We start from the raw sequence: 21,574 nt of genomic DNA on the forward strand, positions 1-21,574 counted from the left end.
ACTGTAGCAACACGTCTCTAGATGTGTCTCCTGAGGCAAGGGCAACAAAAGAAAAAATAAACTGTTGGGACTACATCAAAGTAAAATGTTTCTACACAGTGAAGGAAACAATCAACAAAACTAAAAGTCAACCTATCAAATGGGAGAAGATATTTGCAAATGATATATCCGATAAAGGATTAGTATCCAAAATATATAAAGAACTGATACAACTCAATACTCTAAAAAATAATCCAATTAAAAAACGGGCAGAAGAATAGACATTCCTCCATAGAAGATATCCGGATGGCCAACAGACACATGAAAATATGATCAACATCACTCATCTTTAGGTAAATACAAATCATAACTACAATGAGATATCACCTCACACACCTGTCAGAATGGCTAACATCTAAAGCACAAAAAACAACAGTGTTGGCAAGGATGTGGAGAAAAATGAACCCTCTTACAGTCTTGGCAGGAATGCAAACGGGTACAGCCACTGTGGAAAACTGCAGTTTCCTCAAAAAATTAAAAATATAACTATCTTATAACTCAGTAATTGCACTACCAGGTATTTACCCAAAAATACCTAAACACTAATTCAAAGGGACACATTTACCCCTATGTTTACTGCACCATTATTTCCAATAGCCCTCTTATGGAAGCAACCCAAATGTCCACTGATAGATGCATGGATAAAGAAGGTGTGGGGATATATATAATGGGATCTTATCAGCCATAAAAAAGGATGGCATCTTGCTATTTGCAACAACATGGGTGGACCTAGGGAGTATAATGCTAAGCAAAATAAGTCAGTCAGAGAAAGATAAATACCATATGATCTCACTCATATGTGGAATTTAAGAAACAAAACAAACAAGCAACGTGGGGGGGGGGGTGGAGAGAGAGACAGATCAAGAAACAGACTCGTAACTAGAGAGAACAAACTGATGGTTACCAGAGGGGAAGGGGGTGGGCAGATGGGTGAAATAGGTGATGGGAATTAAAGAATATACTTATCATGATGCAAATAAAAGTATAAAATAAAATAAAATAAAATAAAATAAAATAAAATAAAATAAAATAAAATAAAATAAAATAAGAAAAAAGAGTATTTTCTTCCTGTTATCCACTCCTTCACACAATCAAACTCTGTCATGGGGACTATGTTGCAGCTAGACCAAAATCCCATCTGGGTGTCAGTTGATATTGCCTCTTTCTTCTTCTTTCTGCCCCTCTCCTTACTCCCTAAACCAGTGTCCCAAGGTATGTCCTAGAAGTACTAGTACCTAAAGATGGTCCATTGAAAAAGGGCCACATAAAATTGGGAAACTATGTCACTTGCACAGTCACATAATAAGTACCCAGAGGAATCCAGCATCAAGAAAGCTGTCTGCTTTTAAGCCAACATTCTCCCCACCCCCCAAATAAATAAAAACCTATTTTGCTCATCATTGTACTAGAATTATTTTTCTCTTTCTTTCAGCTACTTTCTGTGTTCTGCCCAGGAGGCTCTGCTAAAAGTTTCTGATTGCTGATTGGCAGTGAACTTCTCCAGATGTCAAGCAGGCATTTGCTGAGTGGTCTGTAGAGCACTTAGAGGAACGGAGAAAGAAGGCAGAAGGGAGCTTTCCGTTCTGAAAACTTTGTCCAATTGGTTGCCATTATGGATATTTTCATCACAAAAAAGCAATTTACAGAACATTTTTCACTTCACCCTCTTCTTGATACATTCAAATGGATTAATTTTCCTGAAATTTGGCACCCAGAATAGAACATAATAGATATAGTTTAACCAATGCAGAGGAAAATGGAGCTATTGTTTCTCGTGGTCTCCACTCTCCTCCATTAATGCAGACTAAGATCATCTGAAGATTACGTTTTAGCAACCTTATCACTCCGTAGACTTACATTTAGCTTGATGCAAATGACAATAATCCTTTCTTGTGATCACTATTACTTTCTTATCCAGGCTAACTATTGCCAAAGCCACATCATGGTAGGCCTTAACCAGGAAGGGGGAATCTGAGTCATTCTCGTGAGAACAGCAAAGCCAGATGCTTGCTGGAGAACTTTTCTGGGATACTGAGGCAGGTGATAAGATCACTTCTGAAAACGTTCCTGGAAAAAGTCTTGGAGAATCGCTCAGTGTTTAATCCCAGAGGGACTGAAATGAACAGAGTTAAGACTGCAGCACACATGCTGGTCAGTAGTCACAGACACCTTTCTATTTATCCTGACGGGCCTTTTAGATCGTCCCTTGCCAAACTCTACACATTCTTGACCCTCTCTCCTCCTTTGGTGACCCCTACACTCTCAGAGCCCTACAGTTCTTTGCCAGCTGCCCTACCTGCTTCTTCCAAGTCTCACGTGAGGTTCTGTCTCCTCTGTCCATTCCCTAAAGTCAGTGTCCCATCCCGCTTGGGCATTGGTCCTCATTTCCACATCAATCCACGCTCATCTATTTTCATAGGTTTGCATTGTTACCACTATAATGTTATATTGGGACTCCCATATCATCTCTTTACTGAAGTATACAGGAGATGTTTCTACAGGAATGTCTGAAAGAAACCTACTGTCTGATATATGTGAAATGTCATCTTCTCCTTGCCATCCTGATGGATATGTACAGGTTCACCAGTAACCCTGGTCACCATCCTTAGCTCCCCCTGCACTCTTCACCAGGCCCTCCCATTCGATTTGTTACCAAAGTCTGTTGTACCTCTAGGCAGATAAATCTGGGTCTCCATTATGCATCAGTCCCTTCTCAGTTCTTAGGTGTATGTGCAGTCTGCTTAACTCACAGAGTCTCACTTTTCTCATTTATAAGAAAATTAAGAGCCACTAGTGAGTGGCAGAACCAGAGCTTGAACACAAATTTTTAAAATCCCCCTCCTTGGGGCACCTGGGTGGCTCAGCCGGTTGAGTGCCCGACTTTGGCTCAGGTCATGATCTGACAGTTTGTGAGTTCGAGCCCCGCATCAGGCTCTGTGCTGACAGCTCAGAGTCCGGAGCCTGCTTCGGATTCTGCGTCTCCCTCTCTCTCTGCCCCTTCCCCACTCATGCTCTGTCTCTGTCTCTCAAAAATGAATAAACATTAAAAAAAATTATAAAATCCTCATCCATTTTTCCTAAACAGTGCCATTGTGCGCTTAGCTATTCCTCCCAGGTGTGGATCATCTGCAAACCTGGTAAGTTTGGTTTGATGTTATTATTAGAGTCTTTGATAAAAAAAATATTTCATAGGAAAGGTATGACAGTAATGGCTTAGGGTTGCCTCATGATGACCTCACTCACTTGACTATTTCTACAGCACAAATGCACCTCTTCAAGGTACCTAAGGGCAGAAAAAGATGTTAGAGCCGTAAGGTAAGATCTGAGCCAGGGACTAAAGGAAAATCATCTGAGATATTAAGAATCACATGTCAAGACCAGGGTCCAGAAGTCGGAGAAGTTATGACAGAAGCTCTGTGAGTGCACAGGAGAGGCTCTGCCTCCTTTACCTCTTCCCCCCTGGGCACGGGTGACTGCATGCTTGCACCCACGGCTGTGAGCCAACCATATCCTGTGTTTCAAATGGACCTCCAGGAGCTTACAAAGTTTAACACATCTCTCTGAGAGAGAGAAGCTTCACGGATAACTTCTGTACTTATTCCATTAACACACACACACACACACACACACACACACACACACACACACACCACAAACACGCCTTTTGCGATTCTTACCGTTCACCTGCCTTCATCTCAGAGTACTCAGATTCACTCTGTTATCCATGGTCATGCAAGAGGATTCGATACGTGTACCCCCATGTATGTTGGGGTGCTCAAGCCCTGAGAGATAACCAACCAGCTATGAGTGTGCTCAGCCCATTCTTACTCTGTTTTATTTTTCTTCCCACTTCCAAGGTGGAGTAAGATGGGGAGAGGTCAAAATCATGAAACTTTGTTTCCCGGACATTCACCTTTTCTTTCAGTGTCTATTTAGTTTGGAGTCAAAACTGCTTATTGAAGGAAGAGCTAGTGAACTCAGTTAGGGTTTTAAATGCAACTCCAGATTTTGCTACAACAGATTTTGCCAAAGGTCTTGTTAAATCAAGTTAAAGTTAGTATCCATCCAGTTCTCAATCGTGTTTGCCTGAAGACAGCTGAGGGCCATGGCGCGCAGCGCAGGCCGGCTTTATTTTAGTGGGAATTTTCAAATGGTGTGCGCATGTATTAGGATGGGTGCTTCTCCTCCGATGATGATCACCTGCCAATGAAAATCCTTTGATCTTTCAACCTATCACTCCTATCAAAAAAAGAAAAAAAGATACTCCTGGAGTGATTTCCTCTAAGACACTTGACTGCCTCATTCATTACTAAGTGTTGACAAACGACCAGTTTCATAATCAATTTGATAATTTTTAGAGCGATTAAAGCCAGGTTTATAAAGACCCATTGTTTCCGGAATCTGCCCTCTCTTACTTTATAAGTGGCCAATAATGGTGGTCTCTGTCATTTTACATCTCTGAGAGACCCACCCTTGTAGCTACAGACTTGGAGTAGCTGGGTATTTTCACTAAACTGAGTGGTTTGGAGACTCACAAAATTATGCCAGCCACGACTCCCAGCCCTGTTAGTTGCTGAATGAACAGAATGCAGGATTGTGTTTCTAATGAAGAGTTAGAAGTTCTGTCACTGGTCTGTATTCTTTGCTGAGAGCTCCTTGCAGGCAACTGGAGGTTCTTTTCTTCACCTATTGTAGATTCCAGTGTCCTTTCTCTGGTTCTTGTTTTCCCTTTTCCAGTTTGCAATCCATTTTCCTTGGAAAAGAACACTGAGGGAATAAATTAGCAAAGTAACCCATCCTGCTTCTTTCCTGTTGTTTGTTGAGATGAGACCTCATTCTCATCCTGATCAATTCTCATTAGTTTTGTTCCAATATGCTTATTTTTTCCCCTAAAAATTATCTCTAGATATCTTTCATAAGCTCCAGCTTATTCAAGCCTACTAGACTCTCTGATATTTTTCTTACAGTTAATTCTTTCTAGATCCTTTTCTTTCTGAACAACAAACTCCAGTGAAGGTGTCTATGGCTGATAAGGGCTTAATGCATCAACGTTTTAGGACAGAATTTGCATTGTCACAACTGCTTTTAATTCCCTAACCCAAGTGCACGATACAAGAATTTCAAGTATTCTTTTTTACATATATGTTATATTTAGAAAGAGTGCACAAATGAGGGAGAGGGACAGAGGGAGGAAGAGAGAATCCTAAGCAGGCTCCACTCTCAGTGAAGAGCCCCAAGTGGGGCTTAATCCCATCATCCTGGGATCAGGACCTGAGCGGAAATCAAGAGTTGGATGCTCAACCAACTAAGCCACGCAGGTGCCCTGAGAATTTCAAGTAGTCTTGCAGAGACAAAGAGGAAAGAACTTTGGAGGAAGAGAGTATTTCCTAAAGCCCCACTAATCACAAAATAAACATTTTTAAGTACTTGCTTATACATAAGTCCCTTATTCCTGTAAATAAGATGAGCAAAGTCAATAAAAGAAAATGTAATGCACATTTATCACTGAAGACTTCTGACAGCTATGAAATGAAGGTAGGAGTAGCTTCTGTATGTCTTTGGAGACCTTAAAAATACAGCTAATCAGACTCGTCAGCCCTTTTCTTCTGATCTGATCTATTTAATTTGATTAAGTTTGAATGTAAGTTATGTTTTGTGAAGCATTTAAAGCACTGATTACAATTTAACCTGGAAAGCAATTAAGAAAATGCCAACGAAATGCAGGCATTCTAATGAACAGTACACTATATTGGTTAGGAGGTTAGAGTCAGACAAACCTAGATTCCTCACTCTGACTCTCAGGAGCTGAAGGTCCTTAGGCAAATCACATACGTTGAGGCTTAATTTCTACCTTTATTATATGGGCATAATGATCATAGTCACTTGATACAGGGCTATCATGAGGATTAATGAGATAAATTAAATAAAATGCTGAGAATAGTTTCTAGATCATAGTAAAAAGCCAGTGAATATTATTGTTGTGAGTGTATATATTTTTAAATAAAGAAACATGGCAAGACTCTTCAGGGTTCCTGAAGGTTTTCCATAGCTTGTCTGACCAACAAAAGGAAAATTAGCAAGTATTTCTATGGAAATTCTAGAATGCATTCATCGGTCTCTTCATTCATTTAGGCTTTCTTACATACTTTTACCCATGTAGTCACCCATTCAACATGTATTAAGCATCTACTACATTAGAAGCTGAAAAACAGTGGCAAACAGACATTTTTCCGGTCCCTCCAAAATTTACTGTCTAGTAATGTCATTGCAGAACAGGACAGAGGCTAAATGTAAAAGCCAAGTGTCAGAGGACATTTACCTCAACACATTTCAGCTCTCCATCAACAAAATAAATCACTTTAGACCCATTTGGAGAGCTTTTGTAAGGGGAAGAAAAGAAAAAAAAAAGAGAAAGAGAAAGAGAACAACTTTGGTGAGGATATGGTGGAACAGGAACCCCTTGAGCATTATTGATGGGAATGTAAATGGTGCAGCTATGATGAAAACAATATGGAAGTTCCTCAAACATTAAAACAGTTACCATATGATCTAGCAGTTCTATTTCTGGGCTTATACCCATAGGAAGTGAAAGCAGGGACTCAAATAGATATTTGTACACCATCCGTACATGCATTATTCGCAGGAGCCAAAAGGTGGAAACAACCCAAATTCCATTGATAGACAGATGAATGGATAAGCTGAATGGGTAAGACACCCACAAACATGGGAATACTATTCAGCTATAAAAAGGAATGAAACTCTGATATATGTCAAAACATGGATGAAACCTGGTGAAATAAACCAGACACAAAAGTATCACACGCTCCCATGTACACGAGGTACCCAGCGCAGCCAAATTTGAAGAGCAGCAGAGTGGTTTCCAGAGGCTGGGCGAAAGGGGAAGGAAAGTTGGCATTTCGTGGAGTCGAAGTTATAAAGTGTCAGTCTGGGGACAGGAAAAGGTTCTGAAGATGGATGAGGGTGATGAGTATGCAACAACAAAGTGAGCATACTCAATGCCACTGAACTATATCCTTAAAAGTGGTTTAAATGATAAATTTTGTTATGTGTATTTAAAACAATAACCGCACACACACACACACACATTCTGTGAATTCAACAATTAATATAGCTGAAAGTTGTGCCTAACTTTTATAGCTACATATGGGAAGTGGCATAAGTTTCCCACTACAATATAGGGAAGTTTCGCTCTTACCTGACTGGGTGAAAAACAAATCAATATTTAGACAGCCCTAACAAACAGAGGCTATGTTTGCCTATTAAGTTCTTGGCAAGTGGCGCAAAACATTCGCAAGCCTTCCTCATCGTTGCTCCCTCCTCCACCAAGACATATTACTCTCTCACCTCACCTGGTTGGCGAGGGACACAGAACACAGGGATGGTACACACTGGACTAGATCCGACAGTCTGGTTTGACGAAGACATATATGATATTCGGAAATATTAAATAAGCCCTTCATACCACTGTAAGTAAGTTACGTTTAGTTATTTTTAAGTACTCAAATCTCATTTCTTTAAGACCATTTTGCAACTGCTGATGTTTTAAAAACCTGGAGGCTGCTTTCCAACTCTTGTGCCATTATCTACAGCCACAGACAGAACTGTAACAATGCGTTTTCCCTATGTGAGATTTGTATTCATCCACCCAAGGACGATAGTGAAGTGTATCTATTTTTAGCTGATTAGTTGTTCAATGGCAGGGAATTAATAGGTATTTTAGAAAACAGTTTATTGTTTAATATTAGAGGGGTAGCTTAAAATAGATTTTTCTTTGAAAAACAAATTACACATTAGGAAACGAACCTTTCCAAGGGACAATATAATCTTCAGACATAAAAAATAAGTTTAGAAAGATTTAATAAAATTCACATAAGGGAAAAGTAGCGATGTTTATTAAGGAAAAGCTCGTGTCGTAGAGTACAGCTTTCACCTTTAGAGTTGATGTCTAGGGAAAGATTATGCCTTCCTACATATTACACTTTAATGCCACAGTAAGAGATAAAAATACAAGGTACGGCATGGTGTATCGTATACTTTTTTAATAATAAGAATGCCAAAAGGAGGCTTCAATGTACATGCAATTGCCTTCTAGCGTAAAATAACGTAAGGAATTCTAACAGAACAAATTTTGAACGGTACGGTTAATCACCCTTAGTAATTCACCGAGCAGATATGTAACGGGCACCTTCTGCATGTTAGGCCCTGTGAAGTATTCTGGTAAGCTGGGATGAGCAAAATCAAGGATGGTTCCTGTTCTGGAGCTTAAGGTGTGGTTGTCCATATGATACCACCTCATGTATTTTAAGGTCTGGGCAGTTTCCTAAATTCAAAGGTACGTTTACCTGGCCTCTTAGTGTCCGTGTGTCCAGACTAAGCGACCGCGATCAAATTTCTACCATCTATGAGTCAACAAATGTACAATCATTTACTTTCTGAGCTAAAGACAAAAGTTCCTAGATAACAACCAACAGGAATTTCAATGATGTCTAGTGTTTTGAGGAATGGTCATATAACTCTCTCTTAATTTCAGCGAGACGTTTATTGAATTAGGCTTCTTATGGGGAATAGAAATATGACTGGGAATGACAGCGATATAAATACATGATTAGAGAATATTCTATTGCTTTTTAAAAACTATTTAATTTTACTACTCTAAATTATTTGTTATAAAAAGCTTCAGGCTAGAATGATGGATAATTGAAAACTTGGAAAAGAAATGAATCCGCTTAAATGTATTTCCCAAACTCAATATCTTTAGATTAAACAACCATACACAGATTTTCAAAATTTGCCCAGGGAGCGAATAATAATATTGGATGTCACTTTATTAAGTAAAATTGGGTGCACAGACTATAATTAAATTCAAAGATGATATCAACCATTTAATATAAAATAAAGGAGTTGTTACAGAGACTGCTAATTATCCTCCAATATTAATTTTCCCCCTCTCGCATGGATATAGACATTTAGCTGGGCACTTGGTTACCCAATCTCCCTTTTGTGAACATGTAGGTTTCAGCCACTGATGTGTTTCATACATGGTATGGACTTCAGAGAGTGGCCTCATAGAAAGAGCCCAGCCCCTCTTATCATCTTCTCTGCTTCTGCCTAAAAACTGGATATCTGGAGCTTAAACTGCCATTTAGAACCACAAGGAGAATACTAACTGTTGAGAACGGTAAGGCCAAAAGACAGAAAGAAGCCTGGCTTTCTAACTCCATGGAACACTGCAGCCGCCTAAGAGTTTACCTTCTATCTTCTTTTATGGAAAAGACAAATACATCTCTATCTTGTTTTTTTTTTTAATTTTTTTTTCAACGTTTATTTATTTTTGGGACAGAGAGAGACAGAGCATGAACGGGGGAGGGGCAGAGAGAGAGAGAGGGAGACACAGAATCGGAAACAGGCTCCAGGCTCTGAGCCATCAGCCCAGAGCCCGACGCGGGGCTCGAACTCCCGGACCGCGAGATCGTGACCTGGCTGAAGTCGGACGCTTAACCGACTGCGCCACCCAGGTGCCCCACATCTCTATCTTGTTAATCACAGTCTCGGTCACTCAGAGCTGAAGCTAATCCAACTAATACCATATTTGGTACTATATTTAAAAATAGAGTGCTATGCATGACAGAACATAATTTTATGGAAGTGCTTCGAGTAGGCGCCCGGCCCCGAAGCCTGGGCTATGACAGTCTTCGGAAAGCTGGGACCTTTGCTATTTGTGGCAAAATATTTGGTCATATTGTCAACTGCTATTCCTTGGAAGGCAAAGCAGAGGTCAACTGAGACTTTCAATATTAGAAGAAATATGAGGAAATACTCAAATGCTGATATGCTTTGGCTCCTTCTTGCTGTGTTCAGCAGTCTTCAAGAGAGAGATGAACTCAGTCCAGGACTAACCAGCCTGCAGGCTGAGATAAAAGTAAACACTTTAAAATGGCAGGTGCTCTCTGCTTATGTTGGCAATCTGAATTGAGGGAGAATCCCCAATTTATGAGCTTGAAGCAAAAACAAAAACAACAAAGAAAACTGTATCCTAAAGTACAATAAATAAAAGCCATAGCCGCCCTGAGGTATCCTTAGAAGGGAGTAAAGCTACAGTCTAAAATATCTTTTATTATCCTCAGGTCAGAGTTAAGCTGGAAAAAAACCAAAAAAAAAAAAAAAAAAAAAAAGAGAGAGAGAGAGAGAAAAGAAAATAAAGAAGTACAAGAAATAGTCTTCTAACTGATTAGGACTTATTAGAATTTAATCCATATTTGATGCAAATATATGATGTCCAGCAGAACTCTGTCATGTACTACATAACTATGGATAATAAATAAATGAAATAAGATAAGCACAAAACAACAGAAGTTGTTTACCAGACAGCGGAAAACAGTTTTATGGCAATTATCAGATTTATGCTATTGTCATCCAATCAAGGGCTATTTGGTCTCAAAGCCTCAAGGTTCAGAGGAGGCACTGAGTTGACAGGGTGGAGAGATTTGGAAAAGGAGAGATCAGCAAATTCTCTCCAAGTGAGAAGTGATACACCTCCACTGGGAAGTGGCGGGACACAGAGGTAAGGAAAAGCACGGAGGCACCAGGCTTACAGCTACATCAAGAACAGATGTTTAGATGTGGTTTCTTGCACAGAGAACCACCTTAAGGAAACAAATTAGAAGACCACATGTCTCCGAGGAATCATGTTGCCAAGGAGACCAGAAGCATGGCCCGCAACAAGCTGAGCCCACTGAGTAAAGCAGTCTCTAGGAGTCCACGTCTCTATCAGCACATGAGAGCAGGCAGCCCATGAGAAGGGCGCAACCTGAATGCCCTCTTCAGATGGCCATGCAGAATGATGGCCAAGGAGGGATCTCTCAGAGAGTGAAACCTAGGGTCATGGAGGGCACTGGGAAAGGGGTCCCTTGCTCTTCCCGACTAACAAGATGTAAAAACTACTGTGGACTAGTAAAAGCTAGGTTTCTTATACCTTTATTTTCCATGGGGGAAGTGGGCAGTACAGTTATCAGGTCTTGAGTTTATACCTCGTGAGACCAGAAGGAATCAAACGTTGCCCTAACGTAGAGGTCCATTCACCATTCAGAGATGCGGGCTGGAGCTGGATGCAATAACGAATGAGATTTTGGATTGGTCCCCCTTGAGGAGACATAAAAATGTTCCATGTATGGGAAGAAGGGTGAAAATGGATATTTCGCACACTGATGGTGCTACACACTGCCAATTCTTCCCACCATCTGGTTTTTAAAAGAATGACTGACTAACAATGATGAAATTCTTCAAGCAACAAGAAGCCTTCTTTTACTAAACTTATCCACATTTGTGGACATTCTATTCCAGAAAGCAAACTCTATCTAACACTAGGCAAAAAGAAATTTCTGTTAAATTAAATATGTGTGTGTGTGTGTGTGTGTGTGTGTATTAGCAACTTTAAAAACAATATATAATTAAATACAACTGTTATGTTAAAATATTTTTATTTTATCCATTTGCACTTTTAAAAATAAATTCTGACAAATTTTATTATTTCTCTCCCATTCCCTCCGCCTGGTGTTTCTTGTTTCGCGTTTAGGTAATTTAACTCGAGCCACATCTCTTCTATGATACCTGTAGAAGTTCTTCCTCCTGAAATTCAGTTATGTTTAAAGCTGCTTTGTTTTTATAAATAAATCTCACTAAGATCCACTTTGTTCATCCTACTATTTTCTCTACCACCTTACAAGAGAATTTTTTTCAACTTTAGAGATTGTTCCTATCTAGAGAGAAAAAAAATCTTTGTTTCCTTCCAATGTTTTGTATTTCTAACTTTCCACTTATTGACGTTAGTCTCATATCTTTACTCAGTATTTTATTATTTTCTCATGCCTCATATTATTTTTCTTTCTAGTCCTTGCTTCCATTTGTGGAATCTAGAATTTTCATTGTTGGGATAGAAGAAATAGCTCTTTTGCTTCCTGCATTCAGATCCCCAAATCTTTAGTTAAATTAGTGTTCTTTAAGTGTAGAGAGAAAACTACAGACACTGAGATAACTCGGGAAAGATTTTAGCAGGTTCACAAAATAGAATTACCATAAGAATTGGCAATTTCACTCCCAGTTACATACTCAAGAGTAAGAAAAACATACATACATGCAGAAACTTGTACACAAGTGTTCACAGCAGCCTTATTCATAATAGCCAAAGAGTGGAAACAACCCAAGGTCTGTTGACTGATGAATGGATTGAAAAACGTAGTATACCCATACAATGGAACTATATTCACATGTAAGTAGGAATAAAGTGGTGATACATGCTAAAATCAAATAAACCTTGAAAATATCATGCTACATGAAAGAAGCCAATCGTGAAAGACAATCTCATATATGGTTCCATTTATAAAATGCCTAGAATTGGCAAATCTATACACAGAAATAGAGTAGTGGTTGCCTTTGGCTGGGGGATACTGTAGGAGGATGCAGAGTTGCTCCTAATAAATTTCTGCTCGGGGTCCTGAAAATGACCAAAAATTAGAGTGTGGTTATAGGTACATAACTCTGAGAATATACAAAAAAACACTAAATTGTATACTTTAAATGGTGAATTTTATGGTGTGTGAATTATATCTCAACAAAGTAGTTAAAAAAAAAAAAGGAACTCATCGAAATACTTGGTTAAAATGCACATTTCTGGGCCCAACCTCAAACCTACTGAATCAAAATCAAACTTTTACTTAAGGATGCAGCACAACACTGCATTAAAACCAAAACAAACAAACCAACGAAAACCCAAAACACCCTAGAAGCCTCTTATACATGAGAAGGTACGTGAACAAAATAAACAATGATAGACCAGCACAATCACAGGCCATTGGCTTCCATTTTTGGTTTTCCTCCTGCATATATAGCAAAATCATTATTTGAATTTTCAGCAGTTTTTAAAAATAAGTACCCTGCAATCATTTCCTCTGTTTGGCCATAGGGAGTTATTTCTGTAAATGGAAATACCAACTATACCAAAACAAACAAGCACACTTTTCTCTGGTTTGTAAAGGAATACTATGAAAGAACTTTCTAGAACTATCTTTTGTTTTCACTTATGCTTGTGGTGGCCAAGGAGGGATGCTTGTCACATCCCCCTTCCTGTTTGAGGATCAGTGTTGGCTGGTATAATTAGAGTCTAGAGATGCCCTTCTGCTGAGGCCAGACTGCTCTAATCAACTACTCCAGCCATTTCCATTTAATGATAGATGCTAATAGGCAATTTTGCGAGGGATCACAGCCAACACTACCAGCACTTGGGGGCTCTTCCTGACTCAATCCCCCTTTTCCTCTCTCCCCCCTCAGGTGTCAGACCTTCTCTTCCTCTTTAACCCTTGTATCCAACAGAGGCATTTTGCCTGGTTAAGTCTTTCAAATGGCTAACCCCCCTTAACCTCTGTTTCTTAGAGTACCAAACAGACACATTAGTCATGAAAAAAAAAATATATATATATATATACATATATATATGTATATATATCGGTTTCTTTTGTTTTTTCTGGGGTTTGTTGATAAAATATTATAAAATCAATGATTAAGATAATCTGTAGAAACATTTACGATCCTCAAGTAATAACTTGATACATATCACATATTTGCACCAGATAGACATCACCGTTTTAAAATTTAGCTGTTTTTATTTTCAACTTAGGAGCATTTTAGATATGGAAAATACTTTGTCAAAAATACACACAGAAAAAATCATATTTAATTTACATACCTGTAGAGCTATCTATATTATTTCCACAGTCAGAACATTATGTTCTTTAAGTCTACTGATTTTAATCAGTAGCAAAATTAATATAAGAAGAAAGCAGAAAGTACCAGTGATAAACAGCCTCAGGGTTAAAACAATTCTTGAAAGTCAAAGAGTTTTTATAATTCCATGATTTTTTGTTATTTGGAAAACTACTTACAATTCTGTCTTAAATCTGAATATTCCCAGTGCAAGCCATTCACAGAGCCAGAAAAAAAGTGAAGGCGTATAGACTATCACAATAACTCTAATTAGACCGAATCCCAGCTCTAAACAAATTTTATTTCTAGGAGATATATAAAGGTCTTAGGAATTTGGGGCTACATAATGAATACTTTCTTATCTCCTACAGGGAAACAGTTTCTGATGAAGTTAATATATTCAATTTCATTGTGCAATTCCCTTCCTCTTCTCTGCCCCTTTCTTTTATGCATATAATTGGAAAACAAACTAAAACAACCAAAAGTACTTTGGGAATTAGATTGAAAAAGAAATGTGTCTCTCCTTATTAATGTCCTCATGATGGAAAGAGAGGCTTAAAAATGTACTTTTTTTTTTAAGTGGGGGGATGAACTTGCATAGAATAGCAAATAGTGATCTAAAGACTTACATAGGTAAGTAGTTGTTTTTGTACAATCAAGTCCTTTTTAAGAAATTCATAATTGAGAAAGTTTCTAGGTTAACTCACTACATTCAAGGATGGGTCAACTCTCTAAAGCTGAAAGGAAAAAAACAATATAATGCTTTAGGTAATATAATAATATTGTAATATTGATCCAGGGTGAAACAGTAAAAGCACAAGAGGAAGAAAAAATATATACACACATATATTTATTATACAAAAGTTAATTCATGGGTTTGGAAGCAATTAAAGAAAAAATGAATTCCAATTATTATATATATAATGCTAGCCAATCCAAATCAAAGAAACTATTAACAATTTACAGGAATCTCGGAGGTTCTAAGTTGTGATTTCCTCATCTCTCGTTCTGAGATTTAATAAATTGTTAGTTGATCATAAAAAGTTGACTCCTGCTATTTATAATATTGAATTTGTATTTCAAAGGGATGCATATTCCACAAAAGATGGGGAACTCAAGTCTTCCAACAATAAATCATGTTCAGCACTGTGTAAATGTGGATGATAGTGAGCTTTCATTTTATTTGTAAAAAGACAATAAATAGCCTATCTGCTAACCCCTCCAACCTCACTGTAGTTGGGCCATGGATGGGACAAAAAGCAGGAGAAGATTATGCTCAGACCATACTTTCAAGCTGACAGTACATCCACTAAGAGACTGCACATGAACTAATATTTTTAAAGGCCATTGCGGGTGCTTAGTTAGCCTTGTCCTCCGCTTGTCTATTTCCGAGCGGCACTGTGCTCCCTCCAATAAGAGACAGATTGGAATTTCAGTATACAAGAACTGATTTTATTTTATTTTTAATGTTGTTTTCTTTTTTGAGAAGAGGGGGGTGGTGTGCAGAGAGAGAGGGAGACCCAGAATCCAAAGCAGGCTCCAGGCTCTGAGCTGTCAGCACGGAGCCCGACACGGGGCTCCAACCCAAGAACTGTGAGATCATGCCCTGAGTCGAAGTCGGATGCTTAACAGACTGAGCCACCCAGGCGCCCACAAGAGCTGATTTTAAATCAATAGATTCTTGACCCTTGTGAAATCCTGAAGGTGATATAGCAAAAGAGCATCTGGCAAAGACCGGAGAGATTTGGGAACCGAGTCAGATCCCATCCAGGCAACCCAGGAGAAAGAGAATGCAGGCACATGGGAAAGTGAGGGGGGAGGTCATGGCTGATCTTGGAGGAGGGATGACAGGTCACTGCACAGACGAACACATTCAGTACTGTATGATGCACATGTCAGAACTGATTCTTAGGGAAACACTGCCAAGCGGACCCCACTGAGTAGAAGGGGAAGGAGGACGGATGTGTGGGACAGACTTTCTGTCAGGCACACCGGTGTTATCCTTGACTCTTCTGAGTGTATATATCCCACCTGTGGGCAGGTCCTGTTGGCTTGACCTCCAAGGACGGATTCAGAATTTTCATTTCCCATCCCCTCCACTGCTATCACCCAGTCTCTACCTGTCTTCATCTGGATTATTACCATAGTCTCCACTGTGCTCCCTCATTCGATTATGCTGTTTTCTGAAAACGGCATCCCAAGAAATGTCAACTAGATCACCCCACTCCCCTGGTCCAATCCTCACATGCCTTCCCATTTCACTGAGTGTAACAGACCCCTCACAACCCAGCCTCTGAGGGCTCACATTCCCAAAGCCACGCTGGCCTCCCTTCCTCAAGCACTCCACTCCCTCACCACCTGGACACACACTCGCCCTTACTTTTCTCTCCCCCGGGGACGCCCTCCTCCCGTATGTCCTCACCCCCTTGAGCTCTTGGTCCAGAGGCCACCTTCTGGATTGAGGCTGCCTCTGGCCAGCTTATGTCAGGTGACAATACTCAACACCCCCCTCCTACGGACGTCCCATCCCTCCCCTCATTTACTGTCTCCAAAACACACTCATTTCACCAATGTGTTATCTTGACTGGAATGTAACCTTTTCAGAGCACGTATTTTTTCTAACTTGTGCACTGCTCCAGTATGGGTAATAATGCCAGGTTTTAGTAAATATTCACCAAGTGAAATTATTTAAGTTCTGGCTCTACTACGTATTAGTCATACATGTAAGTACGCTTAGATTAAAAAAAAATTGCATTTGATCAAATACAAATTATTTTCTCTTCCAGACCCTGAAGGGTTATAACCAAATATGCCAAATATGGTAGCGGAATACCAAACATGATAATGGCCATTCTATGTGAGCACAACCAGTATCCCTGACCTAAATTTTTTGAGTGTGGGACATATGGCAGAAGCTATGTGGGGATGAAAAGTCCTCTAGTCCCTTGTGCATATAAGTAGCAAATGTATACTTAAGGGACTATTGATCAGTTTATTCAGTGAATAAACAGACATTGAGAACCTACCCTGTGTCAGAAATTTTATCTAAATATTTGACAAAGTATTTAGTGATGGCTGCACTATTGTATACATTTACAGAAACTCACTGAATTGTACACTTTAAATAGGTGGGTTTTAGCATTTATCAATTTTGTCTCAGTTAATGTGTTGCAAAGAGAGGGAATAAAAGAGGTAACCTTAGAAAGTATGAAATGAAACAAAGTAGAAAACTAAGCATGTAGAAGACTTGGAAAATATAACTGGAAAACTATAAAAGGCAGTTTCTGGTATTCTCTTATCTGTACATTAAACCAGACACTTGGTTATCATTTTATTTGACGTCTTGAATCCAGGATACAGAAAACCCTGTAATGGGTAATTTTATGTGTCAACTTGGATAGGCTATAATACCCAGGTATTCAGTCAAACACTACCCTAGGTGTTGCTGTGGAGGCATTTTGCAAATGTGGTTAATGTCTATTATCAACCAGCTTTAAGTAAATGTAAACAACTTTGATAATGTGAGCCTCATCCAACTGGCTGAAAGGTCTTAAGTGCGAAACAGAGGTTTCCCTACATGGAGATCAGAGCAGCTATAAAATTAGTAAGAGAATCATGCAAACAATATAAGATGACAACTTTATAAAGGTCACACACATGTTGCTGTGAAAGCAAAAACTCAATCCCACGAGGGTGCAGATTCGTCTTCTTTTTGGTTATGGCATATGGCCAACATCTAGCATAATACGTGGCTTATGTTAGGGGCTCTGTAATCTCTTTGGATATAAATGAATGAGCTTGGATCCCAGTTCTATGACAAAAAATATAAATGAAACCATCAAAGTATGTTTGGAAGGAAAGTCGTTGAGAGCAGTCACCCCCTTCCAGAAAGATTGGCTCTGGAACTTTCTTACCTCTTCTCTCGTCAGCCCACAGCTCCTTTTCCTTTCAAATGAAAGCAACAGGATAATACTAATAATAATAAAAAAAAAATACCAACCCTGAGAACATTTAGAAATTTACAAATCCTTCTATATCTCTTATGACCATGGGCTCTGACCTGTGTCACAAAGCCTATTACCAAGTAAGCAGTCAATAAATACATTTCCTTTGACTATTAAAATTAATGAAGTGTTATCAAAAGTAATTCCAGTTGGGTGGTAGAGAAAAAAAAATTAAAGCGACCAAAATAACTGCTGCTGAGGAAACATCCCAAATGAATAATCTGTTTCTTTTTCTGTTTATTCCCAAGAAAGAACAAGGCAAAAGAATTCTTGGTGTTTAAACATCTGATCACGAGTGTTACAGAGGAGAACTAAGACGTTCTCTGGGATTAGCAAGGCACGGGCATGGAGAGATAAAGCTCCACGCTGGTAGGAAACGGCAGTAAAGAATAGAAGCTACATGACCAGGGCTTTACTTCAAAGGAAACAAAGTGTGTACATGTTTAGGAGCCTGTAACTGAGTGATGAGGCCAGCCAGCCTTTATTTAAGGCTTTCACCTCAGAGGAAAACAATTTGTTTTTTCCCAAGGAGGAAGGAATGCTTTGATTAGTGCAGAAGCTGGTCAGAGCCTTTAGATGAGCACGTGGTCTCAAGTCTCAAATCCTCCTTGGAAGCGGCTGTCCTTGAATGAGTTAAATAAAGACTCCAGATGGATTAGAAAGGGAGTCAGCATTTAGCATCTCCTGGAGACAGACCCTGGGTTTAACAGGTTATTCTATGGCCTTTTAATGGATGAAGAAGTAAGATAAATTATTAAAATGATCTTTCAACTAAGTGAAACCACAATCCCAAACGAGATATGTATGTTTCAAAGCTCATATTTTTGACCTTTTCACTACACTAACATTTAAGATGTTTTCATTATGATATTAACAACTAATTTAAAATTTTTCATCACAGACAATAGGAAGGTGTGTGTGTGTGTGTGTGTGTGTGTGTGTGTGTGTGTGTGTGTGTGAATTACAATCCGGAAGTAGCTATCATTCTAATCTGAAAGCCACATGCCAGAGGCAGTCATGAACATTCTATCAGACAGGCTGCAGCCATTCCAGAGACGGCTACTTTAGGATTTCTCCTACCTATTCCTCTCATCAACTTACTAAATGCCAAATTGGGTTTTCTTTGGTGAAATTAGTGCTTTGTTAATCAGTATAAATGTTAGATAAATGTTAGGAAAGATATCTCAGTAGTGAAATTAAAGATGTTAAGTTTATGAAGCTTGACAAACCATCTCTCACAGACACCTACAGCCTGTGTGAAGATGGCATAAGACAAGGGCACCTGTGACCTGAAGCCTTGGGGATGGTTCTGGAGTCTGGATTGCTTAACGATCCTGTGCCAGCCATCAACTTAGGAGCCTTTCTATGGCTTGCCACTGGCTGGGTGTAGCTGAATCCCGCTTCTAGAATACTGCTAAAGTTGCCCAGAGAGAACATTTTTTCTTCAAGGTGTAGCAAGTCAGAGAGCTAGGACTTCACTGAACTCACAGAAGAGTTGGCATTAACTGCGTTCGTTGTTCCAGCTTGCTAATAAAAATGCTCATTCGATACATGTCTGTATGGGCACCAAACTGTGGCCTGTGACTTCCTGTTACTGTTCTATGGTGGCTAAGCTATACAAGAGTAGCGAATTCTCACTTATCTCACTTTCCAGTGACTGATGTTGTCTTTCAGAAGAATTTGAAAGATGTGCATGCGAATTGGCTAAGGTTGATCTCTAATTCTGTTCCTCAAGATCATTTGTGGAAATGAGAAAAAAGTTGAAGCTCAGAATTCTTTTTTTTTCCCCCCCAGCATTCTGCATTGAGTTCTAGGAGAGGGGGCCGAGAATTCAGAAATGTAACAAGTTCCTCTGGTGCTTCTCATATACTTCAAGGATTGAGCTAATGAACATATAACCAAAGATGTGTCATGATCATTTGCTAATAGCATTTCCCAGAGGCAGACCAAAGGCCCAAGAGAGAGGAAATATGCTCCTGACCACTGGGGTTGAAAACCAAAATCTGTAAAGCAATAGGAAACAGCACACTATAAAGCCCTCATAGCTCATAAATGTTGTACCTTAAAATTGTTGGTTGCAGCTCTTAAGCTTCCCATCTAGATGGAAAGAGATCAAAACTCTGCTCTGACCTTAGGCTTTCGGCATGCTCATCCATGGCCAAAGATATTCCACTGTCATTTGGATGGGTAGGGATTATCAATAGCTTTCCAACTGACTACTGTGATCCATTTTCTATGTCAGCAATGGAAACTGTTGGCCAAAAGCCCATCAAATTAAATATGTTTTTGCAGGAAAACCAGTTGGGGTGTTGGGCTGCTTTTTTGCACATCAGTAAGCCCTAGTTTATTCCCTCATAAAACATCATGTCTGACTTTCACCCATTCATCAAATATTTATTGAGAGCCTTTTTGAAGACGTAGTTTGAACTTCCAGTGAACACAATGGAATATTCAAGAAAGAGAGCTCTAGCTCAGGTCTTTTGTCTCTGACTTGTCACCCTTCATTGTATCATGATGTATAGGGAGAAACACCCTGCTACAGGAGTCCGAGGTCTGGAGTTCTCTTGCTGACCACACACGCATTGGCAGGTCAGTAGAGCTCTGTGGGCTTCTATTTTTTCTTTTCTTTTCTTATTTTTTAATGTTTACTTATTTTTGAGAGAGAGAGACAGAGTGTGAGTGAGGGTGGGGCAAAGAGAGAGGGAGACATAGAATCCTAAGCAGGCTCCAGGCTCTGAGCTGTCAGCACAGAGCCCGATGTGGGGCTCAAACTCACAAACCTGATCATGACCTGATCATGACCTGAGCCAAAGTTGGATGCTTAGCCGACTGAGCCACCCAGGTGCCCCTTCTATTTCTTCTTTTAAACAACTGGAAGTAGAGTGCTTGCCTTGCTTATTTTTCTAAATTTACCAATTCATTCATATTTATTGGTCATCTAAATGCCAGGAATTTTTCTAAGGCCTTAGAGGATACAACAAAGAATAAGATATACAAGATAACTGCTCTCAAAAAGGCTTATTCTAATAATAGAAAAATATATAAATATAGTGATATATAAGTATTTAAATAAATACATGTGATTATTAATAAATATATTTTCAGAGGCAGATAGATGTACACCTATGTTTTTTAAAGTTTAACAAAGCCTCTTCTAAGAAAGCAATTTTTCAGATCTCATATTGAGTGATTTAGGATGAGGAGACAATAATGTAGTGAAAGATATATTGATTTAAACAAAACACCTAACATTTTAATAAAAAGATGTCCCCACGTTTCATTAATGATGAAAAAAATCTGTCAGAATACATTTTTCAAATTAAAAAAATATTCCCAGGCCCATGCTACACTTTTTCACATATATTAGGATTGACTGTTTTAAGAGAACCTTCTTTTTTACTAATTTTTTCACTGCTTAAGAGCCAAGATATGTGTAATAAGATCGCTTTCCTATAAGTCAACCTGCGGTCAGCAGCCTCTAAGATGTTCTCATTACACGTCTCCTCAGGTAACCCCCTACCTTTAAGGGTAGGCTGGATCGAATGATTCACTTCTAACAAACTGTGTATAACAGAAGTGATGGCATGTCACTTCCAAGACTAGCTTAGAAAAAAACTTCAGCTTCCATCTTGGAAACTTTCTCTCTTTTTTACTGGCTTTCCCCTCCTCTCTTGGCTTGAGGAAGACCAGCCCCCCAAAATCAGAGACATGTGGAGAAGAACCAAGGTGCCCCAGACAACAACCAGCACCAACTG

General features: G+C 39.2%; 1 protein-coding gene across 1 annotated transcript in view; it reads right to left on the bottom strand.

The window, feature by feature from the left end:
* The window catches only part of CNTNAP2 (contactin associated protein 2), a 2,003,978-nt gene that overhangs the window by 910,950 nt on the left and 1,071,454 nt on the right, over nt 1–21,574 (bottom strand). The gene's annotated exons all lie outside the window — the stretch shown is intronic.

Source organism: Herpailurus yagouaroundi, unplaced genomic scaffold, assembly GCF_014898765.1.
Source record: "Herpailurus yagouaroundi ecotype Mexico unplaced genomic scaffold, PumYag 100, whole genome shotgun sequence".
NCBI classification, from domain to species: Eukaryota; Metazoa; Chordata; class Mammalia; order Carnivora; family Felidae; genus Herpailurus; species Herpailurus yagouaroundi.